The sequence below is a fragment of the Rhinopithecus roxellana genome, chromosome 4, assembly GCF_007565055.1.
Source record: "Rhinopithecus roxellana isolate Shanxi Qingling chromosome 4, ASM756505v1, whole genome shotgun sequence".
NCBI classification, from domain to species: domain Eukaryota; kingdom Metazoa; phylum Chordata; class Mammalia; order Primates; family Cercopithecidae; genus Rhinopithecus; species Rhinopithecus roxellana.
In genome coordinates, this window is record NC_044552.1 from 28,933,252 (window position 1) to 28,947,123 (window position 13,872).

Consider the following 13,872-nt stretch of genomic DNA (forward strand, 5'->3'; position numbering starts at 1 on the left):
CTCGGGAGGCTGAGGCAGGAGAATGGCGTGAACCCGGGAGGCGGAGCTGGCAATGAGCAGTGATCGCGCCACTGCATTCCAGCCTGGGCGACAGAGCTAGACTCTGTCTCAAAAAAAAAAATTAATTAATTAATTTAAAAAAAATTAGCCGGGCGGCGTGTGGCACATGCCTGTAAAATCCAAGCTACTTGGGAGGTTGAGGCAGGAGAATTGCTTGAACCCAGGAGGCGGAGGTTGCAGTGAGCTGAGATTGCGCAACTGCACTCCAGCTGGGGGGCGGCAGAGTGAAACTGCGTCTCAAAAAAAAAAAAAAAAAAAAAAAAAAAAAAAAAAAAACGCTCATCCAGATAGCTAGGGTGTGGCCTAAGGAGCTTATAGCCCACGGAAGGTGTGGCCGAAGGAGAGGCAAGGGGTAATCTTTAATGATGATGGAGAGGAGCCGTTGGTCATATACGTAAGAGTCAAGTTTTGTTCATTGCCAGATGAAAGCCAACTTCTTCCACCAGATTGCCTCCCAGCTGCTAGGTAGCTGGTACATCTTAAGCGGTAGGTTGGGTTAATAGGTCCCTTCCAGGTCTTCAAGACCTAATTTAAGAAGTAAGAACGGAATTTTCTACAATAGGGAGGATGTCCCCTATTTTAGGTGAATAAGCGTATTACATAAGCACATGGGAAGAAAGGTTAAGAACTCTTAAGACCGTAAATTTCGTTGTAGAAGCCTCTTGAAGGCTGAAAGCCCTTTTATGAAAATTACAGGCGGTATGATCTCCTCCAGTGGACCTAGCACTGGGTTAAGAGTCTCTCCAACTGCAAGTCACGTACCTTTTCTAGGACTAAGTTTCTTCACTGGAAGATGAGGAGGTTGCACTAGATGACCTCGAAATTCCCTTCCAGCTTTAAATTCCCTCTTGTGACACTTGCTGGACTTGTTCTACTGGCCCAGGCGCTCCCCTGCTCCTCCCTGAGCTGCTATGTCCGCATCCCGCACCAGAGGGCGCCACAGGCGGGCCCTGGGCAGCGTGCGGTGGGCGGTGAGACAGAATCAGGGGAGTCTCCAGGAGGCGTGGTGATTGGTCGCCGCCAGGCGGAAGGGGGCGTGGAGAGGGAAGGGCCGAGCAGCGCGGTGACGTCGCGCTGGTGGGGGCGGGGCCGGGCCGTGGAGCGTGTGACGCTGCGGCCGCAGCGGACCTGGGGATTAATGGGAAAAGTTTTGGCAGGAGCTGGAGAATTCTGCGGAGCCTGCGGGACTGCGGCGGTGGCGCCGTAGGCAGCCGGGACAGGTCAGTCTGAGACGAGAGAAGCGGGCAGGCAAGTGGCGGAGGGAAGCGGCGGGCCTGGGCCGAGGTGGCCAGCGGGACTGGGGCGCAAGGCCCGGCGGCGGGGAGCGGGGTGCGGGGAGCTGCTAGGGTCCGCGGACAGCGTCGCGGCGGCTTCCCGATGCTCCGGCCCGCTCCTGTCAGCCGCCGTGCGTTGCCGTGTAGGCGCCCCGCCGCCCCTGCGCCCCCCGCCCTTGGACCCGCATAGCTGCTTGAGTGAGTCCGAAACACGGGCCTCCTTCCCCTCGACTCTGTGCCCCTTCTTGCGCCTCGTGGCTCCGTCTCCTCCCACTTAGGAGAACCTTGTCTCAGGCCCGGGGGCCTCTCCCACTCCCCTCCCCTGCCTCTGACCCCTTCCTTCACCCCTTTCTGGTGTCCCCGAATCCATTGCCGTATCTACTTAGGGTCTTTTCCGGGATCTTTTCCTCTGTCCCCCTCATTATCCTTGTCTCCTGCCTTCATCCTCCCATCCTTGTCTCGCAGGCTTTACTCTCTTTCCCCATTCCTGTCCCCTTATCTGTGGCCTGATCCCTCCCAGTACTATGGGTCCTCATCCTCTTCCCCAGGGTGTTCCTAGGCTTTTTCCAGCTCCGGGCTTGCAGTGCCTGTCTCTCTAAGACTTTCACCTTGGCTCCCTAAGAGGCCCTGTTTTTGCTTCTCTTTCCAATTTCCTTCGTATCAGTTCCGTCCCCTACATTCCCACCCCCTTTTCTCTCCCTGTTCCTTTCCCTTGCTTCAGGGAGAAGCCTTAGCTCCACACTCTACTTTAACTTGACCTGCAGTTGACAGAACCATGGGGTGGGGTGGAGGTGTTCAGACCTTGATCGAATTAAGAGGCTGATTGACTAAAGGAAATAACAGATTGTGTGGGAGAATTTACTTGGGTGTTGCATCAGAGATGATGTCCAATTTGTAGGCCATTCTTCTCATCTCAGCTTTAATACTTCCCCTTTATAGGGCTGTTGACTTCCAGGAACCCCTGGGGAGAGACGGCGCTGAGCTGGATGTGTGCCGCGGGTAGCCAGAGGCTTTGTCCAATTCTTTTCCCTTTCCAGGAACCAGGGTTTTGTGTCTTTCCACTCTGGATATATGGAATACACTTGTACCATGATACCCCGGCCTTTCTGTGCCCTCACTCCCACCCTCCACCCTGTGCTCCATCCCAAAGGGCTAAGAGAATTCTCCAGAAGCTGTGCCCCAGAAAATCCTTGTGGTCTTCAACCTTTTTTCTGTGTACTGGCTCCAGAACTTTTTTTTTTTCCTGTTCGAGTTTTGAAATAGATTGCTGGCCTGATAGCCCTGGGGCTGGCGGACATCTGTCCCTTTTATTATTGGTGGCTTGAAACAGCTGCTGATTTTCTCTCATATCTTTTTGACAATCTTTGGCCAACTGAATGTGTCTCTGATGTTGGTCACTGAGCATGTTCTCTTGGAGTCTCTTCTCCCTCTTTTTTCTTTGTTCTTTTCTGAATCTAGGGAATCCAAATTCTCCCTCTTTTTCCCTGGGAGCTTAATTTCCTCTGTATCCAAGAGGAAGGGCAACCCCAAAGTTCTGTTCCCTTTGCGCAGGCATAGTATGAGGTATCAGATTGATAACTACCTGGGCAGGTTGTGGGGCTGCAGTAGTTAGACCTTGTCAGGAACTTGAGCAGACATGTCGGCTTCCAGTCACATAGATTGTCTTTTCTGGGGCTTGAGAGTCCACTACTTTACATGTGTGTCTGGATGTTGAACCTTACCAAACAGAAAATTCTCTTCATATCCTTCAGTTTGAGCTCCTTTATTTGGCATTGGTTCTCTAAAGAAATATTCAAGAAATAACATATCCTTTGTTTCTACCCAGTCTGATCTTGGAGGATTCTGAAAGCATGACCCACTCTCATGTTTAGAGATGAAGGCTCATTGTTTCACCTGGCCCCAGGTTTCTAGGGCTCCTCTTTTGATGATTATGCTGTCTGAGCCAGATTGGACACAGGAGTTGGCAACCTTTGGGAGCTGTGGTGGAGAGCCAAAGGAACCAGCTTGACCAGACTTTAAACTTTTGTAATCCTGTTGTGCACTGACTGTTTTCTGTGAAAGCAATAGGATTGTGGATGGCCTGTCGTTGAGCCAGTCCCCTCTCCACTGACCCCAAAACCCCCTTTGCAGCACTTGCAAGGATTTGGGCAGACTGGACCAGAGGGTTTCCATGTTCCTGTGAATAGCATCTCTCCAGGGTTTTAGTGGATCATTCTAAAGAGGTAGAGGTCAAGTGTTGGACAGATTTTTAGTCTAGTCTCTGGCTCTCAAGGACTCCTTACTCTTTTGAGCAGTTTGTTACTCCTGGCCACGCTTACCCCTTAGTAGTGCTCTCCGCTGTGGTGACAGGTGAGAGATTTGAGAATGGGTCAAGGCCAGTCCTTGTGGAGCAGCTTGGGCACCAGCAGCCCTAGCTGGATAGCTTCTTGCAGTTTGTCCACTCTTGTTTTCTGAGAAGGTAGTCATGATTGTCAATTACCAAATTCCTTCCCATTCAGTGATTTTTGCAGAGTCTGGGTCTGGATTTTTTTTCCTTCTTTTTTTTCTGACACAAGGTTTTGTTCTGTTGCCCAGACTGGAGTGCAGTTGTGCTATCATAGTGCATTGTAACCTCGAACTCTTGGGCTTGGGGATCTTCCTGCCTCAGCCTCCAGAGTAGCAGGGACTACGGGTGTACGCCACCATACTCAGCTAATTAAAAAACAATTTTTTGGTAAAGACAGGCTCTCACAATGTCTCAAACTCCTGGCCTCAAGCAGTCCTCCCCACCTTGGCCTCCCAGAGCACTGAGATTACACGGACTGCTCGTTCGGCTGCCTTTCTCTTTGCCTCTTCACCATGGCCTTCTTGTGTAATATACGCCTTAACCCATTCAGGAAGAATTGCTCCTCCTCAGCCTTTCAACCCCACCCGTGGTCCCTTAGACCCCTTCCCTTAGGGCCTGGTAAGAGGATAGACAGTGTAGGGGACTGGCCTAGGAAGCCATTAGGCCTCTGCTTTGGGCCTACAGCTGTCCTGACTGTTGTGCAAGATGTCTTCAGGGCCTGCGGATTTGGGCCTACAGCTGTCCTGACTGTTGTGCAAGATGTCTTCAGGGCCTGCGGATTCTGGCACATCCTGGAGTAGTGCAGCTCCTCTCTCTCAGGAGTTGGACCTGTCACTTTTTTTTTTGAGACAGAGTCTCGCTCTGTCGCCCAGGCTGGAGTGTAGTGGCGTGATCTCGGCTCACTGCAAGCTCTGCCTCCCGGGTTCATGCCATTCTCCTGCCTCAGCCTCCCGAGTAGCTGGGACTACAGGTGCCCGCCACCACACCTGGCTAGTTTTTTTGTATTTTTTAGTAGAGACGGGGTTTCACCATGTTAGCCAGGATGGTCTCGATCTCCTGACCTCGTGATCTGCCCACCTCGACCTCCCAACATGCTGGGATTACAGGCGTGAGCCACGGCAACCATCCTGGACCTGTCACTTTAAGGGCTTCAGCTGTATCCTGTCCCTGAGGCCCACCTCCCTGAGTGCTCCCTGCAGGCTGGGAAGCTGAACAGTGGTGCCTTCCTCCAGTGCCTCTGAAGGGCCTGGAAATTGCAGGACCCAGCTCCACTGCTCAGCATTGCCCACACTGGAAACGTTCTCTTCCTCCCTATCCAGGTCTCTGTGGGATTTGTCCATTCTGCCAGGCCCTTGCTTAGCCCTGTGCCCGATGCCATTGTCTATGCCATGTTGTCCCAGATTACCTAGTAGCTGCTTCTTGGAGATGTTTGGTGTCCCTGAGCATTTTTCTCTGCCTTTGGAGCCAGGGGGAGGAGCCGCTTGCAACAGCTGGATTCCAGGATGTCAGAGGAGCCTTTGGAACTTACCTTGAGCCTGGCAGGGAGAACATGGCCCCTTGTATCAGGTTTCAGACATATGGGTCTTCTTCCTTGGCAGAAGGCTCCTAGCCTTCATAACTCAGCAGGCTGGTGATTGGGATGTGACTCCAGTTCATTCTCCAGGAGCTTTGGTGAAGGAATCAACTATGACTCAGGACATCTTCATTTATGAGCTGCTACCCATGGGGTGTATTGGGCACCAGCTCCTTTCTTACCTTGCCTGCTCCTTCTGCCCCGACCTGATAAAATCAGCAAAGCCAGTGTCTGCGTGCTTGGGAGCGAGCAGACTCCTTCCAGGATTGGGGAAATATTTGCTGACTCAGGCTCACAATCACATCTCAGGGTGGTGTGTAAGGGACAGACGAGGAGCCAGATTACCTTGGGAGCACTCTTTGAGTTATGGTAGGTATAATTTATTAGAGTTGCTTTTAGGGTCCCTGGCATTTCTCAGCTAAAGCTGTTGGGGTTTTTTCTATCCTGCAGTGTTGTACAGTGTTTTGGGCATGCACATGATACTCACACAGTGGCTTCTGCTCACCAACAGATGAAGACAGATGCACCAATGAGGTAATCCCATTTTCTTTACTCAGGGGTCCCTGATCACCGCTGACACAGGATCCAGATTTAAGATCCTGACCTTGAAGATGAAATATTTTCACTAGGGCTTATTCCCAGATTCCAGGTTCCTGTCACAGCATCTGGTACCAGTTGCTTATGCGTAGTATAGACATTTATTAAGTAATTATTGAATGTCTGTGGTTTACGTAGTTTTTTCAGGAGCATGGAGATTCCCACCTTTGTGCCCATTAAAAGATAAACTCCACAGGGCAGGGAGTTATTTTGCTGCCTGTTGTGTCTAGGATAGTGCCTGGCACAGAGGAGATAATAAATAAATATTTGTTGAATGAATAAATGAACGGACTTTCATCTTTGCCCATGTGGGTACCTAGGGTGCCAGACTACAAAGATGGTGTCCATCACTCTCTCTTATTTAGGGAGCAAATATATATATTTTTTTGTTTGTTTGTTCATTTTTGAGATGAAGTCTCGCTCTTGTCCCCCAGGCTGGAGTGCGATGGCGCGATCTTGGCTCACTGCAACCTCCTTCTGGTTCAAGCGCCTCTCCTGCCTCACCCTTCCAAGTAGCTGGGATTACAGGCACCTGCCACCATGCCCGGCTAATTTTTGTATTTTTATTAGAGATGGGGTTTCACCATATTGGCCAGGCTGGTCTGGAACTCCTGACCTCAGGTGATCTGCCCACCTCAGCCTCCCAATGTGCAGGGATTATAGGCGTAAGCCACCGCACTCGGCCTTTTTTTTTTTTTGAAATGGAGTTTTGCTCTTGTTGCCCAGGCTGGAGTGCAGTGGCATGATCTTGGCTCACTGCAACCTCCGCCTCTCAGGTTCAAGCGATTCTTCTGCCTCAGCCTCCTGAGTAGCTGAGATTACTGACATGCACCACCATATCCAGCTAATTTTTGTATTTTTAGTAGAGATGGGGTTTCACCATGCTGGCCAGGCTGGTCTCAAACTCCTGATGTTGGGTGATCCACCCACCTTGGCCTCCCAGAGTGCTGGGATTACAGATGGGAGCCACTGCACCCGGCTGGGAACAAATATTTTTGAGTGCCAGCTATGTGCCTGGCACTTGGGAAATGATAGTAGTAAAAAGACCCAGTCGCTGCCTCATGGGTCTGTGGTTTGCTGGTATATATGCAAGCTGGCCATAACACACAGAATTGTTTCTTCCATCTCTGCAGGGGTAGGAGGTTCTCACCAAGAGTCTGAACAATGCTCTGGGTTTCCCATTGCTGTTTCCATGTTCTCAGGATGCCTGGCAGGTTTTATAAACTCTCAAAGTGGAGCTCCAGGGAATACAATGTTCATTGTCCTCTTTGGAAGGCTGGATTGTGGGTCCCTGCTGGGGGCCGGGGAAACGTGGGCCTCCTGCCTGGTTTGTTTTAATCTCTGAAGTTCAGTGGTTCCAGTAGCTGTTTGTGGGCTTCACTTCCCCTTCTCTGCCTTTAACACCCTGCAGGTTTTCCTGTTGTCAGACAGGGTGGTGAGTCCCTGTGTCTCTCTGTCCGTAGGGGTCAGGTTGTTTGTAGATCTTTCAGGAAGGTCCTGGGTGGGGTGGCCCTCCTGCTTTCAAACCCATACCAAATGTTTTCCTCTGAAGGGAATGTAAGGGAAGAAGAAGCGGGGAGTTTCAGAGGCTTCTGAGGTTCCCCAAGAGGGAAGAGGTCGAAGTACCCCTTGAGCAGGGAGAGCTACTGAGTTGAACTGATTTGCTTTGTCATTTGCTTTAGCAGCAGCTAGGCCCAGTGGCAGCAATTGTACATGCATTTCCAGGGGTCAGTTGTCCAGTTCATCCCTGAACCTTGAGCTCTCAGTCACAGGTAGGAGCTTCGCCTTGCCTCCCCTCCCCTCCCCTCCCCTCCCCTCCCCTCCCCTCCCTTCCTCTCCCCTCCCCTCCCCTCCCCTCTTGATGGGGTATTGCTATATCACCTAGGTCCAGGGGTGTGTCCAGTCTTTTGGCATCCCTGGGCCACATTGGAAGAATAATTATTATCTTGGGCTACACATAAAATACACTAACACTAACAATAGCTAATGAGCTAAAAATAAAAATGGCAAAAGAATCTCATGTTTTAAGAAAGTTTACGTTATTTGTGTTGGGCTGCATGCAGTCATGGGCCATGGGTTGGATAAACTTGGCCTACCTAGGCAGGCCTCTCACCACAGCCTCCCAAGTAGCTAGGACTACAGGTACACACCACCGTGCCTGACTAGTGTTTTTTTTTTTAAATGGGTACATAGTAGTAGGTGTGTACATTTATGAGGGTACATGAGATGGTTTGTTTTTGTTTTTTTTTTTTTTTGAGACGGAGTCTCACTCTGTCGCCCAGGCTGGAGTGCAGTGGCCAGATCTCAACTCACTGCAAGCTGCGCCTCCCGCGTTTGTGCCATTCTCCTGCCTCAGCCTCCCGAGTAGCTAGGACTACAGGCACCCCCTACCTTGCCCGGCTAGTTTTTTGTATTTTTTAGTAGAGACGGGGTTTCACCGTGTTAGCCAGGATGGTCTCGATCTCCTGACCTCGTGATCCGCCCGTCTTGGCCTCCCAAAGTGCTGGGATTACAGGCTTGAGCCACTGCGCCCAGCCTGTTTTTTTTTTTTTTTTTTTTAATTTTTGTTTTTGAGACACAGATTCACTCTGTCACCCAGGCTAGAATGCAGTGGCCTGATTTCAGCTCATTGTGACTTTCGCCTCCTGGGTTCAAGCGATTCTTGTGCCTTAACCTCCTGAATAGCTGGGATTACAGATATATGCCACCACGCCCAGCTAATTTTTATATTATTGGTAGAGATGGGGTTTCACCATGTTGGCCAGGCTGGTCTTGAACTCCTGACCTCAGGTGAGCCACCTGCCTTGACCTCCCAAAGTGCTGGGATTACAGGCGTGAGCCACTGCGCCCGGCCCATTAGATGTTTTGATATAGGCATGCAATGTGAAATAAGCACATCTGGAAGAATGGTGTATCCATCCCCTCAAGCATTTATCTGTTGAGTTGCAAACAATCCAGTTATACTCATTAAGTTATTTAAAAATGTATAGTTATTATTGACTATAGTCACCCTGCTGTGCTATCAAATAGTAGGTGTTACTCATTCTTTCTGTATTTGTTTTGTACCCGTTAACCATCTACATCTACTCCTGCAGCTCCTCACTACCTCCCAGCCTCTGGTAACCATCCTTCTACTCTCTATGTCCATGAGTTCTATTGTTTTGATTTTTAGATCCCACAAATAAGTGAGAACATGTAATGTTGGTCTTTCTGTTCCTGCCTTATTTCATTTAGCATAATGACCTTCAGTTTCATCCATGTTGTTGCAGATGACTGGATCTCATCCTTTTTTATAGCTGATAGTACTCCATTGTGTATATGTACCACATACTCATTTGTTGATAGACACTTAGGTCACTTCCAAATCTTAGCTATTGTAAATAGTGCTGTAACAAACAGGAGTGCAGATCTCTTCAGTATACCAATTTCCTTTCTTCTGGGTATATACCCAGCAGTGGGATTGCTGGATCATATGGTAGCTCAATTTTTAGTTTTTTGAGGAACCTTCAAACTGTTCTCCATAGTGGTTGTACTAATTTACATTCCCACCAACAGTGTGTAAGGATTCCCTTTTCTCTACATTCTCACTAGAATGTGTTATTGCCTGTCTTTTGGATATAAGCCATTTCAAATGTATTTATTTAGAGATGGCATCTGGCTCTGTCACCCAGGCCTGAGTGCGGTGGCATGATCTTGGCTCACTACAATCTCTGCCTCCTGGGTTCAGGTAATTCTCGTGCCCCAACCACCCAAGGAGCTGGGATTTATAGGCACACGCCACCACACCCTGCTAATTGTATTTTTAGTAGAGATGGCATTTCACCATGTTGGCCAGACTGGTCTCGAACTCCTGACCTCAGGTGATCTCCCTGCCTCAGCTTCCCAAAGTGCTAGGATTACAGGCATAAGCCACTGCACCACGCCTGGCCTATTTTTTTTTTTTTTCTTTTAGTTTTTTAATTTTACAATGGAACTGTATCTTCCCAAAATGTTGATGAATTACAAGAAACAGAATGACGACTATCAAGGAAAATTGTCACTCTGGTCTCCTCTTTGACCACAGCAGCTATGTAGAAACCGCTGCAGCTTTTACAAGGGCCACTGATATAAGCTATTTTAACTGGGGTGAGATGACATCTCATTGTAGTTTTGTTTTGTTTTGTTTTGTTTTGAGATGGAATCTTGCTCTGTCACCCAGGCTGGAGTATAGTGGCACCATCTTGGCTCACTGCAACCTCTGCCTCCCAAATTCAAGCAATTCTCCTGCCTCACTCAGCCTCCCAAGTAGCTGGGACTCTAGGTGCCTGCCACCACGCCCGATTAATTTTTGCATTTTTAGTAGAGACAGGGTTTTCCCATGTTGGCCAGGCTGTTCTCAAACTCCCGACCTCAGGTGATCCACCCACCTCAGCCTCCCAAAGTTCTGGGATTACAGATGTGAGCCACCGTGCCCGGCCTCATTGTAGATTTGATTTCCATTTCTCTGATGATGAGTGATACTGAGCACCTTTACATATGCCTGGTTGCCATTTGTATGTCTTTTTGAGACGGAATCTTGCTCTTGTCGCCTAGGCTGAAGTGCAATGGCACAATCTCAGCTCACTGAAACCTCTGCCTCCCAGGTTCAAGCGATTCTCCTGCCTCAGCCTCCTGAGTAGCTCGGATTACAGGCGCCCGCCACCATGCCCAGCTAATTTTTGTATTTTTAGTAGAGACGGGATTTTGCCATGTTGGCCAGGCTGGTCTCAAACTCCTGACCTCAAGTGATCCGCCTGCCTTGGCCTCCCAAAGTGTTGGGATCACAGGCATGAGCCACCACACCCAGCCTATATGTCTTCTTTTGAGAAATGTCTGTTAAAATCTTTTGCCCATCCTTTTATCAAATTATTAGTTTTTTTCCTATAGAGTTGTTTGAGCTCCTTATATATTCTTGTTATTCACCCCTTGTCAAATGGGTAGTTTGCGAATATTTTTTCTCATCCTGTGGGTTGTCTCTTCACTTTGTTGATTGTTTCCTCTGCTGTGCAGAAGCTGTTTAATATGGTGTGATCCCATTTGACCATTTTTGCTTTCGTTGCCTGTGCTTGCAGGGTATTGCTCAATAAATTTTTGCCCAGACCAGTGTCCTGGAGATTTTCTCGTATGTTTTCTTGTAGTAGTTTCATGGTTTAAAGTCTTAGATTTAAGTCTTTAATTTATTTTGATTTGGTTTTTGTATATGGCAAGAGATAGGGGTCTAGTTTCATTCTTCTCCATGTGAATATCCAGTTTTCCCAGCACCATTTATTGAAGAGACTGTCTTTTCCTCAGTGTATGTTCTTGGCACCTTTGTCAAAAGTGAGTTCACTGTAGGTGTGTGGATTTGTTTCTGGGTTCTCTATTCTGTTCCATTGGTCTATGCATCTTTTTTTTTTCTGAGATGGAGTCTCTCACTCTGTTGCCCAGGCTGGAGTGCAATGGCACGATCGATGTTGGCTCACTGCAACCTCTGCCTCCCGGGTTCAAGCAATTCTCCTGCCTCAGCCTCCCAAGTAGCTGGAATTACAGGCATGTGTCACCACGCCTGGCTAATTTTTTGTGTTTTTAGTAGAGGTGGGGTTTCACCATGTTGGTCAGGCTGGTCTCAACCTCAGGATCACCTGACCTCAGGTGATCCGCCCACCTCAGTCTCCCAAAGTGCTGGGATTACTGGCATGAACCACCACGCCTGGCCGAAAGATGGCTTATTTTGAACTCAACTTTAGAATATTATAAAACAGTATTCTCAAACTTTTTGGCCTCAAGATCCCTTTAGATTCTTTTTTTTTATTTTTTTTATTTTTTTTTATTTTTTTTTTTTGAGACGGAGTCTCACTCTGTCGCCCAGACTGGAGTGCGGTGGCATAATCTCGGCTCCCTGCAAGCCCCGCCTCCCGGGTTCACGCCATTCTTCTGCCTCAGCCTCCTGAGTAGCTGGCACTACAGGTGCCCACCACCACGCCCAGCTAATTTTTTTGTATTTTTAGTAGAGACGGGGTTTCACCGTGTTAGCCAGGATGGTCTCAATCTCCTGACCTTGTGATCCGCCCACCTGGGCCTCCCAATGTGCTGGGATTACAGGTGTGAGCCATCATGCCCAGCCCCTTTAGATTCTTAAAAATTGTTGAAGACCCCAAGGGCTTATGTTTACCATGTTTGAAGTTGTAATAGGCTGGGCGCGGTGGCTCACACCTGTAATCCCAGCACTTTGAGAGGTCGAGGCTGGTGGATCACTTGAGTCCAGAAGTTCAAGATCAGCCTGGGCAACATGGTGAGACCTGTCTGTGCAAAAAAAACCACAGATTTGCTGGATGTGGTGGCATGTACCTGTAATCCCAGCTACTCAGGAGACTAAGTGGAAGGATTGCTGGAGCCTGGGAGGGGGAGGTTGCAGTGAGCCAAGATTGCACTACTGCACTTAGCCTGGGCGACAGAGCGAGACCCTGTCTAAAAAAATAAATAAATAAATAAAAGGAAGAAATTAAAACAGGAATTTTTCAAAGTTACTAATTTTAAAAATCATTTAATATAATAATAAATGCACTACATGCAATCATAAATGACTTTTTAATGAAAATAACTATTTTTCAAAACAAAACAATTATTGAGGGGAGTGATGTTGTTTTATATTTTTGCCAGTCTTTTTTTGTGCCTGGTTTAATAAAAGACAGCTGAATTCTTACATCTGCTTCTGTATTCAATCTCTTGTGGTATGTTGTTTTGTTTGAAAGACGTGATGAAAAATCTGGCCTTACACAGATACGTGATTGAGAAAGGGAGGAGTATTTTAATAGCCTTTGCAGATCATGTGGGTATTCTTCTATTCTTCTTTGATACTGTACTAAACTCAACAAATAATAGTTTCTTAAAGGTTAGTTGCAACATGGAGTTTGAAACCTTACCAACAGACTTTTCATACTTCGTGCCGTTAAAATCCATTGGTCTATCTCGCACTTTGCATGATCTTTTTCTTTGAATTGGTCATTGGGAAATATTGTTTCACTATATAGATCTTCCAGACACATTTTATTTTACAATATCAAAAAATCATATTCGTTAATATCACACTGACCTCATTTTTAAAAAGTCTTTTAAGTACTGGGGGCCGGGCGCGGTGGCTCAAGCCTGTAATCCCAGCACTCTGGCAGGCCGAGACGGGTGGATCGCAAGGTCAGGAGATCGAGAACATCCTGGCTAACACGGTGAAACCCCGTCTCTACTAAAAAATACAAAAAACTAGCCGGGCGAGGTGGCGGGCGCCTGTAGTCCCAGCTACTCGGGAGGCTGAGGCAGAAGAATGGCGTGAACCCGGGAGGCGGAGCTTGCAGTGAGCTGAGATCTGGCCACTGCACTCCAGCCTGAGCGACAGAGCAAGACTCCGTCTCAAAAAAAAAAAAAAAAAAAAAAAAGTCTTTAAGTATTGGGAAGCTGTCAGGCTCACAATGGTCAATATGTTTTCCAAATTTGAATTTTCTCTTGAAAGCTTGATTTTTATCATTGGTAACATACTGTTAGTTCTTTTGTTTGATTTTATTTGAGATAAGATCTCCCTCAGTCACCCAGGCTGGAGTGCAGTTGGTGTAGTCATAGCTCACTTGCAGCCTCCAACTTCTGGGCTCAAGCAATCCTCCTGCCTCAGCCTCCAGAGTAGCTAGAACTACAGATATGTGCTACCATGCCCAGCTCATTTTAAAATTTTTTGTAAAGATGGTTTCTTGTGATCTCGCTACATTGACCAGGCTGGTCTTGAATTCCTGGCCTCAAGTGATCTATCTGCCTCAGCCTCCCAAACTGCTGAGATTATAGGCATGAGCAACCACACCCAGCCTTTTTTTTTTTTTTTTTTTTTGAGATAGGATCTCACTCTTGCCCAGGCTGGAGTGCAGTGGCACAATCTTGGCTCACTGTATCTGGCCTTGACTTTCAGGCTCAAGTGATCCTTTCACCTCAGCCTCCCAAGTAACTAAGACTACGTGTATGCACCATCATGGCCACCTCATTTTTTAACTTTTTGTAGAGATCAG

General features: G+C 47.9%; 1 protein-coding gene and 1 non-coding gene across 9 annotated transcripts in view; one reads left to right on the plus strand and one right to left on the minus strand.

Moving 5' to 3' along the window:
* The first annotated feature begins 1,150 nt into the window (after positions 1-1,150).
* The window catches only part of PPARD (peroxisome proliferator activated receptor delta), an 87,437-nt gene continuing 74,715 nt past the window's right edge, over positions 1,151-13,872 (plus strand). For 4 of the 8 annotated variants that reach the window (XM_010389647.2, XM_010389651.2, XM_030928922.1 and 1 more), the window contains exons 1-2: positions 1,151-1,280; positions 5,684-5,767. The gene's annotated coding sequence lies outside the window, so the exon portion shown is untranslated. Of the gene's footprint in view, positions 1,281-5,683; positions 5,768-6,963; positions 7,603-13,872 lie in introns of all 8 variants that reach the window. The other 4 variants (XM_030928919.1, XM_010389648.2, XM_030928920.1 and 1 more) reach the window with 4 other exon arrangements.
* On the minus strand, positions 9,802-9,933 carry LOC115897167. Its single transcript, XR_004057096.1, has one exon. It is a non-coding gene; the product is annotated as a small nucleolar RNA SNORA16B/SNORA16A family (small nucleolar RNA).